A 13,307-nucleotide genomic window follows, 5' to 3' on the forward strand; every position below is an offset into this window, starting at 1 on the left:
CACTGTCATTCTTTTCCCTAATGATTCTAACCTATCATCTGATAAACACATGCTGGTAATCACAGGGATATCAGGTGAAATGGGCATGGGTTGAATAGTAGTAATTAAGCCAAAGTCTAATTTTCACATGGCATGTATTACTATCAACATGCAACTTGAGGAACAATCACAAAAAAAGCACAGTTATTGGCATACCGGTCGAATGGGATAGAAAAATGTATCAAATGCAGAAAAAACTGTGAAAGTATGCACATGTTCACTAGACTTTCCACTGGATTTTAAATTATTTCTCTTTTGAATGTATGTCTACTTCATTTTCATTTTGCCACAATGCCTTGCACATGGTTAAGTTAAAATCATCCACTGTATAATGAATGAGTGAATGTGTGAATGGATGAACAAGAGAATGAATGAATCTTCCATATACCTTTCCATCAGGGAGCTTGGTGCTTGTAGTAGTTTTTGTGAGGTAAAGACCTATGCACAGAAATGGAAGAAGTTGAGGACTTGATCTGCTAGCAGAGTTTTCAGCCCTATTAAAATAATATTTTTAAGTACAGGTCATTCCCAACTGCCCACATGAAATAGAAAGAATCAGAAGCACAGTTATAAACTAACCCCCCAACTAGTCATTGCTGGGCAGATTTTCCGTCTTTGATTACTGGAGCTGATCTGTATATTTGTTTGGGCTGATTTTTAAATTTAGTTTGGGTTTCCTAAGCCCACGCTACGTAACAGTAGGAAGGAGGAGGCCCAGGATTATATTGGATGTCAGAAAGAAACTATTCTGGAGTTATGAATACGATCTCCAATGTGAATAATCTGTAAACAGGTAAGTCAGCCAATTGTCCCCGGGTACATGGCAACACATCTCTGTAGTCATGATTATTTTCATCCATACACACTCACTATTTTTAAGAGCACAGCCCAGCAGGAAAGGAAAATAATTTCAATCGCTTTCCAACACTTTTCAAAGTAATGAATAGTAGCCAAAGCATTCTTACTTCTAACGAATCCATTCACCAAGTATTTACTTAAGCATCTACTGCATGCCGGGGACTGATATGCAAAAGAAGTCAAGTTTTCTAGTCCTTGGTTTCCCCCATGTAATCTGTGAGTACAGAGAACGTAGGGAAGCTGTTCTAGACTATAACGTCTTTGAAGTCCTTGGAAGACTCCGCTAAGTCTAGCCCTCCGCGAAGAAGCTTGTGGAGTTACAATGTCAATCGTGGCCAAGTTAAAGAGAGGATTCTCTTTGCCCTTCCACAGTAGCTGTTTTCTTGTTTGTATCTAGTAACTTCTCAAACAAAGCATCAACATACTGGATAATCAGTTCTGAGCAAGGTGCAGGTCCCGTGGATTTGCAGATAGCACTTGCTTTATGAGCTAACAGTTGAGTGTTTGCCGGTATGTCTACGTGTGCACACAGTCCTATTTACATACCACCTGGCAGATAAGGTTTCATAGAGTCCAAATTACAGTCTCCTCCTATTCTGCTGAAGTACACAGAACAGTCAAACTTGATGCAAATGCTGTAAAATATTAATTTACTCTCACACAGGTATGCCTACTTATTTCTAAAGTATTTGTGTTGCTACAGTAATGAACAGAGTTCACGTAACTTACTGTTCCATCAGAGGGAAGAAACACAAGAACCAAAAAAGCAAGGCAGAGTGGATTCACTGCAAAAACATACAAAATACTAAACAAAAAAAACAAAACAACCCCGATAATAGCCTACAGAATGTTTTCTACAACATATACACTAAACATAGAATGCTTAATATTTTAAAAGCACAGCAGAACTACGTAACACAATTCCATTTATAGAGGAAGGTTACTAAGATAGATGGTCTAAATAACGCTAACGGGATAGTAAAGAGGAAATAATAGATAAATAAATACAGGAGATATTATAAATAATTCGGGGAGAGTAGGCCAAATCTAAGGGTGCAATAAAAGACAATCTGCCATACACAGTGACAGAAGAATACATTTTCTTTGCATGTTAGGAGATAAATTGCTTATAGGTTAGGAGCTAAGACGATTATCACTAAAAACTTCTGCTAAATAACTCCCTCAAAAGGTGTCATGCCTAAAGAGCCCCTAAGTGGAATAAAGAGTTCCTCTTAGCCTGAATCAAAACAGCATAATCAGGGCAACCTCGGCCCCCTTAAGTCTCAAATTCTGATTACACTACAATGAGTTTTCTGAAAAGTCATTTTCAGGTAGGATACCATTTTTGCTTACATTATGGCAATTACCACTGCATTTTCATTACTCCACAAATGGTATGCATTAAAAGTTATAGAAAAATCAATGAAACGTTTCTGCTAACATCAAACATATCAAGGAAAATATAATGCTCGTCGCTTTTTTTGTCTGTAACAGTTCTAAACGGGTTTCATTACATTCGGGATGGTAACACGCACTACAAACATTTATAGCACACTAGCCCAGAAGTTCATATGGATAAGGATTACAAAATATATTACTACACTGATAAAGACAAAAATATATAAATTATGAAACAGGAAAAAGATTTTTAAAACTGTCTCCACAAATAGAGATGATTTACCTAAATCTTTTTATCACTCCTACAGTTTTAAGCATTTATATGTATTTTTTTCAAAACCTTGATCCAATTACAACTCTTTCAGCCAACATTTAAAAATATTCTCTAAAACAGCATTCAGTATGCTCATTATTATATCATCGCTTAAAGACATGTTGAATGGGTATTTTATTAAACTGAATTCAATGAAACTAAAATTTGAACAGCATAATTGAGGACTACAAAATTCATTCTTAAAAATGGGCAGTCCTTTATGGAACACCCTGGGACAGAAATGATTATCTCTACTGAGATTTCTACAGTGTATTATTCTCAATGCTTTTACAAAATAAGGAGGGCCTGCTTCTGATAACCTTGGAAGTATGACCGGAACTAAATTTGTTCTTTGAAGCAGTTAAGCTTGTCCATGTCTAAATCTCTCACAGAAGCCAATCATTCAAATTACTGAATAACTCTGAAAATAAAAAGCAATGGAAATCAAATTATTTATGTCCACCCTGAAAATGATGTCTACCCTGTCTCCTGCACTCTGTCACATTAATATGCAAGCACATCAGTGTTTCAGAGTCTAAACTATGTGCTACCTGCTCACAGCTATAGTTGAAAGAATGAACATTCACTCCTACACTAATTTACAGGATTTTAATAAAATATGTTTATCGACTAACTTCTAATAGGAAACAAAATGAGCCACTGTTACAATGTGTTAGTCGTCAGAAACTGTCATTCAAGGTAAGTGCAAAAGTAAAATCCACTTGACATTTCAGAATGGAAAAAAAAAATAATAAAGGCATATTACACAAAAGGAATGTGAGTCCTTAAACTCTGTAATGCCAATAAATACAGGAGTCATAGAAATGTGTTTACTAATGTTTTAAAAATCTCTTAAGGCTGGCCTTTCCCAGGACTCAGAGACAATGAAACGTAAGGCCTTCTACAAGCACTTGACATAGAATCTGATGGCTAAGAGTTTTTCTTGAATCTCTCTCTCGAAGAGTAAAAGACAATTCAGAGGCCCTGGAGCCTAGTTATAATATTCCCGACAAAGTATCACTTCTGTTAACCAAACCCTCTTAAAACGAAATCCAGAGAGGAAAATATTGACTTTCACAGTTCCCAATCAAGTACATTTTTCATACTTATTTTAGCATTCAAAAATACATGTTCACGTTTTACTGCAAGAGATTTTCTGTAGGTTGCAAAATATAATCCAGGACCTCCAAAGTGTGTACAACTTAAACTTCTGTGCCTTACTTCATATCCTTGCTTCCCATCTATTTACGTCCTAGGAAAAAAAAATAGCTTGTTTTAACCACAGAAGCACTTGATCTGAACAGGCCACAATCAAGTTACCAACCGCATAAACTCACTAAATGGTAGAAAGTCTAAACTCACTAAATGGTAGAAAGTCGTAAACCCCCTGTGGGGAAAGAATCCTAGCCCCAGGGGGGGGGAAAAAAAAAAAAAGGATTTACCAATTTAGCTATGGGGCTGTAAAACTGAAAATTGAAAAACGGACTGGCAGGATCACAACCAAATCAAGACATTATTATTCTCAATTACTTTCTCTTTCATATATCAGGGTTATTAAAATACTCCCCCTCAGGTGGATCGCCCTGCGCCACACAAAAGCTTCAGCAACCAAAGCTACTTACTTTTCTCTCCTTTTTATTTTTTGGCAACAGGATTATTTTTCTTTGCCTAGTGGACTTAATGAGGTGGCGTCGTAATGCAAAGAGGAGAGTGCTGCTCTCTAAATTATTAAATGCTCATTAAATTATATCTCCAAATACAGTGCAAGCTGCTTATTGTGTAAAAGCATCACCCATTGTCAGTCTCCGAGCTCTAGGCCTCTATCATCTCTCACCTGAGAGAAAAACCTTGGAACTTACTACTGACAGATGTAAAGATTAAGGATGGCTAAGAAGTCCAAATTAAAAATGCACCCATCCAGAATGGCCCCTCCAGTCAGTCCCATTTTTTGTGGATTATAGCGGCTCTGATATCGGTAAAGTTGTGAAATGTGACAAGGGGGCTATCCGTCCTACATAAACCCCTTCCACTGAGTCAACCCTTTAGAATCCCGACACTGACCACATAGGTTCTAAGGGACCGGTGCTTTCCCACTTGAAGGGGTTAAGTATCCGCAAGGCCAAAGGCACCAGACTGCAAAAGAACCGTTGCTTTGGTAAGTTCTGAAAGGTTTCTAACAAGTACCAAATACTTGTTGATCTGTTCACAATCAACATCAGCAGGACTGCCAGGCCTCTTTCACTGTGCAGGGAAAGGCATTTACATATTGCGCCCAGCAAGAACAGCTTGCTGGTCTCCTTTACAAAAGTTGAGTCGCTGCAAAGTCTCATTCAGTGTCTCCTGTCCAAATGACCAAAAGAAGACACAACTGAGGCAGTGGAGTCTCTCCTCTGGCTGGAGCAGCACAAATCCTGTGCATAAAACACTTGGAGTAGTCCAGGCACAAGACAAACCCACCTGAATGGACGAAGCACACTGTCTGTTGCCATGGCAGCCTGATCTAATTACAGGAGTGATCAGGGCCTAGAGTAAGTGCAGGGAAAACCTACACCATTGACACGGATCTACACGATGAGAAAGACAGGCAGCCAGGAGGTTCGGGGGAGCCCTTCACCCTCTGCTGTACACAGAAGGCGGCTCTCAAGCCCATTTGTCTGCTGAGCTGCTAAAATATTGACTGAGGCATGCACAGTTGGAGGACAGTCAGAGGAGATCAAGTGCCACAGCATTAGCTGTTACGGTGCAATCCCTTTCCAAGAGTCCATGTGCAGGATTTTCTCAACCTTCTCTTTGGTGGTTTCCTCAGGCATAGGCTTCATTCCACCAAATAAAAAGAAAAGAAAAAGAAAAAAGGCCCAAGTATCCAACTGCAAATAAACCACAGGGTGGGCTAACAGGGGCTTCTAGGAACTACAGGGCTCCTGAGAAACCCAAACAGAAATGGCTTAGCTAACACTGTTGAAAAAGTAACCAGCTATGCCTAAAAATAACCATCAAGTAACTACCCACTGCTCTGTGCGGTATGTACCGACAATGTTTAAATATTAAGAACAGCCTGCATTACAAAACACAAATGTCATTGAGATGTGACTACTAGATTGCCAAAGGAGAACTTATTTGCATATACACATTCCCGAGCCTGCACGAAGGGATGTGCAGGGAGCATGCCACTCTAAGACAGTAGTTCTCATTCTGTGGGTGTAATAGGGTCTTCTAATTTTACTAATTGTATCCCGTGGATCTCGCAGGGAAGCTAAGAATCTCTTCGGGGACAGAACCAGTTTGGAGGAGTCCCTACTGCACAGCATACGGTAAACAAAATAAAAATAGCTTGCCGTTCTCGTTAGCCACATCGCGCATTATATAACCAGCTTCCGACTGGCTTTTTTTTTTTTCTTGCCCTTACTACTCTTCAGCAATTTCCCAATCTCCCGAAGTATTTATATTACCCTCTTATCTGCAGGATTATATACTGAGAAAGCAAAACAAAACAGAACAGCCACAGGGTTGAACCGAACCCCACGGTCCTTGGAAACTGATTTTTTTGTTGTTGTTTTCTGGCAAGATCACCACCACCACCCTACTTCCCCCCCCCCCCCCCCCCCCCACTAAGGTCCTTGCTCAATCTCCCTAGAAAACCTGAATTGTTTCATCGCTTCCAGTCAGCCCCCTACGTGGTCTGAAATAAAATGAAAGCACAAGCCCCGGAGTTTAGGAAAGCGGCCTGAGGGCGGGGGGCTGGGGAGGGGTCGGGGCGCCGCAGAGTCAGCCAAGTGGCCCCCCTGGGGCCGCTCCCCACCGCGACGGCCCCCGCCGCCCCCCCCGCCCACACGCACACACACACACACGCACTCACACACGCACGCACTCACTCACACTCACGCCGCGCTCCGCCGCCGCCTCACCTCTCGCTCCGCCCGGCCGGCCCCTTCCCTGCCCCCTGCGGGACCGGCCTGCTCGCAGCGCTGGAACCACGTAGGAGGCGGCGGCGGCGACGGCCGCGGGAGTGGCGGAGTCTCCGGCCCGGCCCAGAGTGAACGAGCAGCGGGGCTCCAGGGCGCATCCCAATCCCCGCAGCGCCTCCTCCGCCGCCGCCGCCTCCTCCTTCCCCTCCTCCTGGCTTCATTCACCCTCCCAGCAGCCGCGCAGCCGCTCACTCCCGGCGCCGGCAGGGCAGCGCCCGCCGCCGCTCCTCCGCTCCTGCCGCGGGCGCTGGCGGGGGCGCGGGCCCGGGCCGGGGCGCTCGCGGGCTCCCGGCTCCGGGCGGCGGCGGCGGCTGCACATGATCAGGAAGCGGCCGCACCAACAGGGCGGCGGTGGTGGCGGCGGCGGCGGCAGCAGGGCCGCCACCGCCGCTCCAGCCGCGCTCCCGACACCCGCACGTCGGCTCCCCCCGCGCCCACCCCTCCGCGCCCCCCGCGCTCCCACCGCCCGGCGCCCGGCCGCGCGCAAAGTCCCAGCCCGCAGCCGCACACCCGGCGAGGCCGGCCTCCGCGGGGAGACCCCCGCCCGGGGCTCCGAGGCCGGGCGGCCACCCGCGGGGAAGCCCAGCCCTCCTCCAGACCCACTCGCTCCGCCGCCCTCCAGGGGGAGAGGGCTGAGGAGCGGGCGGCGGGAGGAGAGGGCAGCGCGACCCCCGGTCGCCGCCGCCGCCGCCACCGCCTACCCCTACGCCACCTCGAGGGAGGGGGACACGGCTCTCCGCACTCGCGGCCGGACCAGCAGCCGCCGGAGCGGGGCGCCGCCGCCGCTCTCCCCGCCCGCGCCCGCGCCCGCACCCCCAGCCCGGGCGCGCCCCCTCGCCTGGCGGGCGCCCACCGGCCCGGCAGCCCCCTGCCGTCAGTCCTTGCGCCCCGAGCGGGGGTGTCGGCCCGGGAGGCAGGAGCGGGAGAAGGTTGTATGTACACACACACACATACACACACACACACCACAACACGACGCGTCGATTTCCTTCGCTCCTCTTCCAGCTGTTTTCGGTGCCGGCGACTGGGGTTTGGGGTTTGTTTGCTGGTTGTTGCTTTTGCCCCTCTCTGGAGAGCGGCGGTAGGGGCAAATTTTAATCTAAATAAGGGGCGAAGGGGATGGGGGAGGGGGGAGAGAGAATCAGAGGAGAAAAAAATAGCCACTTACTGTAAAGTGTAAATGGATCTGGGGTTGCGTGGGGAAGGGGGGGCAGAGGGAGAGAAACAGTGTCTTGCGGCTGCTGTAGCTCGGGCGGCTGCTCCACGGGGCTGTTTTGGATCCCCCTGCAGTGAAACAGGTCCTGTACGGCTCCGCCACTGTAGTAGAAATGATGTCTGCGGTATACTCTGCTCTCTCCTCCTCCTCCTCCTCCTCCTCGTCCTCCTCCTCCTCCTCCTCGTCCTCCTCCTCCTCCTCGTCCTCCTCCTCCTCCTCCTACCCCCCCTGCTCCCCTCCCCTCCCTCCTCCCTCCGCCCGCCCGCCCTCCCTCCCTCGCGCTCTCTCGCGCTCGCTCGCTCGCTCGCTCCAGTATGTAAATGTGTAATAGAAGCCAAATATGGAGCAGTTGGCTGCCGCCGCCGCAGCTCAAGGATCCGACTTGGGGGTGGGGGGGCACCCTCTGGCGGGCGGCGGGGCGAGCCGCTCGGAGCACCGCGAGCGCACGGCGCGGCGGCCGGCCGGCCGGCGCCCTTAACCCTTGGCTGCGCGCTGCCCGGGCTCGGCGGCCCCCGGGGAGGCGGCGCGTGGCCCGAGGCTGGCTCGGGAGCGGGGGGCGGGGGGTGCGACTCCGGCCGGAGGGGACGCTTCTTCCAGGTTTGGGAAAGGGGCGGGGAGCTGAAGCGATGAGGTAATTTTAGCGGTGACCGGTCGGTCCTCGCGCGCCTCCCCGGGTCCCTGCACCTAGTTGGAGGGGACAGAGCGACAGCGGGGTGCAACTCCGGGCGCCCTGGAGGACTCTCCGAGAGGTGTCGGGCTTCAGCTCGCAGCCGGCGAAATAACCCCCCCCCCCGGGGGAGGGGAGGGGGGCCAAGTGTGATCCCGACGTGCCCTTCGTCCCGGGCGCGCCGAGAATCGTCTAAGAGGGCTGACTCGGATCGTGGTGCCCGTTAACCCTCAAACCGGTTTCGTTCCGGAGCCAGGACCACGGGGCTGCGGGGATTGCCTCTGCGTGAAACTCAGGAAAGTTTGAAGGGTCCCCGCGACTGCATGTGCACCGTCACCTTTCCTGCCCGTGAAAGCGGGTGCCCTCCCTGCCCCCCACCCCTTTCGCTCTCTGCTGGTCTGGAAATCTGCTTTGGGTACTGAAGTCCCCAGCCCCAGCCTCGGAAGACGACCCGCGCACTCCTCTCGCAGCTGATTCGGGATCATTAATTTAATCGGAAATGAGGTAACCAGTGCAGGAGATACAGAAAGCAAACCGAGCATCAAATGGCAGTTCTCGTGAATCCACGCTGAGGAACGTCCTCTGCGCTCGATGCTGATGCGCGGTTCTCAGCGGCCCACCACCCCGCCCCCTCCGCGTGCACCACCGCCAGGTGTTAGTCGGTGGGGAGGAATCTTCTGCGGAGGGGTGCACCCTGCCAACAGGTGTGGCTCCCGGAGAAGAGCCAAGGCACCTCCGCGCTGAAGGGAGCTCAGTGCGGCGTTCTCCTTGCTGCAGATAATTCTGGAAGACCAGTAGGTGTCTGGGCAGCATTTGACCTCTTTCAGGTGCTTAGAACCAAGTGTCTAGAAACATGATCTTTGCGCATAAGTTTCTCTCTGGAAGCCACCACTATTGACTGTAAGCTGTATTTGAGAAACCTTTGGCTGAGTTTACGTATGACCTAACGGTTAGTCACCAACCGAAGCAGGATACAGAATCACCGAGAGAAATGTGTCAGCTTTTAAACAACTGTATTGTACAGCCAACGTGCGACAGAAATAAAAATAAGCATACTAACAACGAGGAAGGTGTAGAGCCCCGGAAATGATTTTTTTTTTCTCGCATTTTGAAATACCATGCACATATACATGGCTATTTAAATAAAACTACTACTGTTCACTCTGACTCGGTTCTACAACTTTTTTTTTTTTTTCTTTTTTCATTTAAAACGCAATGATTGCTACAGTTTAAACCCCAGGTCGGTTTAAAGTGACATTGTTGGTCTCATTACAGCCTCTAGTGGACAGTTGAAATCAGTTTCCTGAAAAGGCTCTTCCTGGCGTTTTGTTGTTGACAAGCATTATCAAGGTGAAGGCTAATATCTCAGAACAGAACCGGGGACTGGCTCCTCCCCCTGCTTGGTGGATTCAGCTCCCGAAAGGATCAGAAGCAGTCGGTTAGGCACCGAAAAGACGTATGCTTTGTGCTACGGGCATTATTATTACTGGCCTGTGAATAAACAGAGCTTCTGCTCTTCATTTCAGTTTCGGACAGCTTTCATATAAACTAACTTCATCTAAAATATTTTCGTAACAGAAAATATTGGTTGCCATGTTTTTCTTCTGCGGACTGCCCAATCCACCTCCACTCTATTTTTAGACATTTTTACATTGAGAGAATTTTCAGCCCAAAACAGCTAGTATTTTAATTATTACACTGACACAGGCAGTTAATTAATTAATTTATTTAATGTCTTAAATAAATTAAAACACATAATTCAGATTAGAGTAAGTCAATTAATTTAAATGTTCCCTTAAGGAAGCTAAATATGTATATTACCCAAACAGTAAAAACAATAAGAAATGTGTCATTTACTTTCTTAGCCATTAAGATTAAAGCCATAAAGTGTCATTAAAGTCTGTAACTATTCCTTCCTGCAAGGTGCCACGGAAACAGTATTCTCCTGATACAGTTTCATTACCTTTAGTACTGAACTGTTTTATTTTCAGATGGCAAAATATTAAATGTACAAATAACTGACACTCATTCTTTAAAAACAAGGCTCTGTCATGCAGATAAAAACTCCGTGAAAGGGCTGGGCTTTCAAGAAGCCAGTAGGCAAATATGTAGTACTATGGTCCTATTCATAAATCTGATACTGTGTTCATACAAACATAAGTCGAACTTTAAAATTAAAGGAAATTGAGAGATAAGGCCTGCCTAGCCTTACTCCTAGTCTGTGTTCTGCATTGCTCAAAAACCATGGAAAATCATTTTTTATCCCTTATATCTACTTCATTGTTTTGATAGTATCTACTTTTGAGGGCTTAAAGTGGGCTATCGAGTATATATGATATCATATCGTTATGTATTACATCTTGCTTCTAAAAGCCTTATCTTCAGAGCAGTGGTAGCAGCAGCTGGGAGCTTTTTAGAAATTCAGAATGAGAGTTCCACCCCAGACCTACTGAATCACAATCTGCCTTTTAGCCAGCACCCCTGGTGATTCCTGAGCACGCTATAGTATGAAGAACGTTGTCCATACTACAGGGCTCTGTCTAGGTGCATTTGCCCACGGATGTAGAACTTAATTCTTCTATTTATTCCTTTTGTATTCCCTCCGCCTTTAACTAATTTGCACTTTTTAATGAAACACAATTACACTGTATGCTTTGGTCAGATAGTACTGTGTTTCAGACAAGAGCACTGATTTCATGCGCAAATCTGCATCATCGTTGCCAAGTGGACACTCTGAGGAATGTCCTGGGGTCTTGAATGTGAAGGTTTTCTTGACGGCAGCAGAGGGAGCACAAGAGTGCTTAATAAAACAAGCATACAGGCCCTCCAAATCGTCAGGGATTTTAAATTGCTATGTTTTTACTGGAAGTCGCCTCTTTCTTACATAGTTCAAAACAAAACAAAGAGAAGCAAACACAAACAGCTTAGCAGGTTATAACAACTAAACTGAACGGATTGGGAGTTAAGTAGAATAGAGATATACTTATTTAGCGTTCTAGACTTCATTTTTTTTAAAGTGGGCTTCAAAAGTCATACTCGGAAAAGACCCCTTAGTTTTTCCTCCAGTGGAAAACAGAACCATTTCACAATAGATGCAAGTCATACCATCATGCTGTATGCCTTAAACTTACACTGTGACGTATGCCAATTACTTCTCGGTAAAACTGGGGGAAAAATAATGCAATGCGGCATTAGGTCACTCTAAGAGTAGCTCCTGCTTGTCTTAAAAACATTGGGGTCAGTCAACCCAACACTACATCAGATAAATCAGGTTGATTTGGAGTCAAATACGTTGGTGAAAGAATGTGCACTTCTCACCATGTTTTACTTTCCCAGTAATTGAAGGGGGTTATCCTTAACATTTGCAGTGGTGAGCATTTACGTTTCAGTTTTATCTATATAGCATTTCACACTTTTCAGAGCCTTCCCTATAGCATCTTCAAACACTCCCAAGAGTTGGATAAGACATGAGAGAGCCAAGCCTCAAAAAAGTTTTGAAACCAGCTTGTGCGTTCATAGCATTGAGTCATTTAATTGCTATAATAATCCATTGAGGTGTTCACAAATAAGGGAAGGCATAGATGTTAAAGATCCAGCAGCATGTTGTTTACCGTTTCAAAGATTTTCCCAAGTTACTAGATAGTGAATATTTAAAAAGTGAATATTTAAATAAGAGACTTAGGAACAGAGACTATGTCTTAATTCCCAAGCTGCTTTTTATGTATTTATCATTCATTTGCCAGCACTAGGCCCTGAAAATATAGATGAGTAAGAAATCTCTGCAAGGAATTCCCACCAAAACAAATCGTATCTTTTGAAACTGTCCATTTTTACCATGATGAAACGTAAAGACTCATAGTCAACTGATCCGGCACCTCCCCAAATCAGTATACTCATCAGACGTAGGAACATGAGAATCCAAGACTAGAGTCCTTGAAAATTTGGCAGGTAGGAGGGCAATGGTAGAACTCTCCGGCAAAATTTAACTTAAACAAGCTAATATTAATATTTCAAGTTTGTAAAACAAACAGAATGTAAAGATATGCTGTGCCTTTTCTCTGAACGCCTTTCCTATCAAAAGAATCACATGAGTAAACTGAAGTGGTAAACACTTGTTTATTTTTTCCCTTTTAAAAATTGTTTAAAAAAGATTTCCTCCTACGTTAAAGAAGGATTTGCCAAGTTTCTGCCTGGAGCCATTTGTTATAGCTATGTAATAAATCCTGGAAAGTTTGAATTTTTAATGGAAATACTGACAGACCTTTAACCATGCTATTATAGGGAGGGTGTTACCCTACATATGTCATTTTAAAATCTGAGCCAATCAGAGTGTACTGGCAAAACAAATATATCTTCCTTAGATGGCACTCCCAAATAAAGCTGGGGAGGCCAGAAAAGTAAAATAAACTAAAAACAAACGGGGCCCACACAATAGACTCTGAGGTCAGCTCACCACACCCAAATTAAAGTCACTGGGCTCTGTGCGTAGCAGAGACTCTTAAAGATCCTGAATCATCTTTTTTGATCCTCCACCAAACTGTAGCAAGACGGCTTTTGGGCAATGCAAATTACATCACCAATAGTCAAGAGTGAAATTAAAGTTACGGTAGTCTACCAACAGTTTATAATTTAACAGTACACACATTAGGCAATTTTATTTTTTTTCTTTCTTTTTTCTTTTTTTATTAACATAATGTATTATTTGTTTCAGGGGTACAGGTCTGTGGTTCATCAGTCTTACCCAATTCACAGTGCTCACCATAGCACATACCCTCCCCAGTGCCCATCACCCAGCCACCCCATCCCTCCCACCCCTCCATTCCAGCAACCCTCAGTTTGTTTCCTGAGATT

The 13,307-nt window shown here is 45.8% G+C and overlaps 1 protein-coding gene across 12 annotated transcripts in view; it reads right to left on the reverse strand.

Moving 5' to 3' along the window:
- ATXN1 (ataxin 1) overlaps positions 1 to 7,976 on the reverse strand; it is a 391,544-nt gene extending 383,568 nt beyond the window's left edge. For 3 of the 12 annotated variants that reach the window (XM_032425011.1, XM_032425003.1, XM_032425009.1), the window contains exon 1: positions 428 to 6,177. The gene's annotated coding sequence lies outside the window, so the exon portion shown is untranslated. Of the gene's footprint in view, positions 1 to 427; positions 6,178 to 6,513; positions 6,826 to 7,274; positions 7,294 to 7,539; positions 7,646 to 7,741 lie in introns of those variants that run through there. The other 9 variants (XR_004301879.1, XR_004301880.1, XM_032425004.1 and 6 more) reach the window with 8 other exon arrangements.
- Positions 7,977 to 13,307: the final 5,331 nt, after the last annotated feature.

The sequence above is a fragment of the Phoca vitulina genome, unplaced genomic scaffold (genome assembly GCF_004348235.1).
Source record: "Phoca vitulina isolate PV1807 unplaced genomic scaffold, GSC_HSeal_1.0 scaffold31, whole genome shotgun sequence".
Lineage (NCBI taxonomy): Eukaryota > Metazoa > Chordata > Mammalia > Carnivora > Phocidae > Phoca > Phoca vitulina.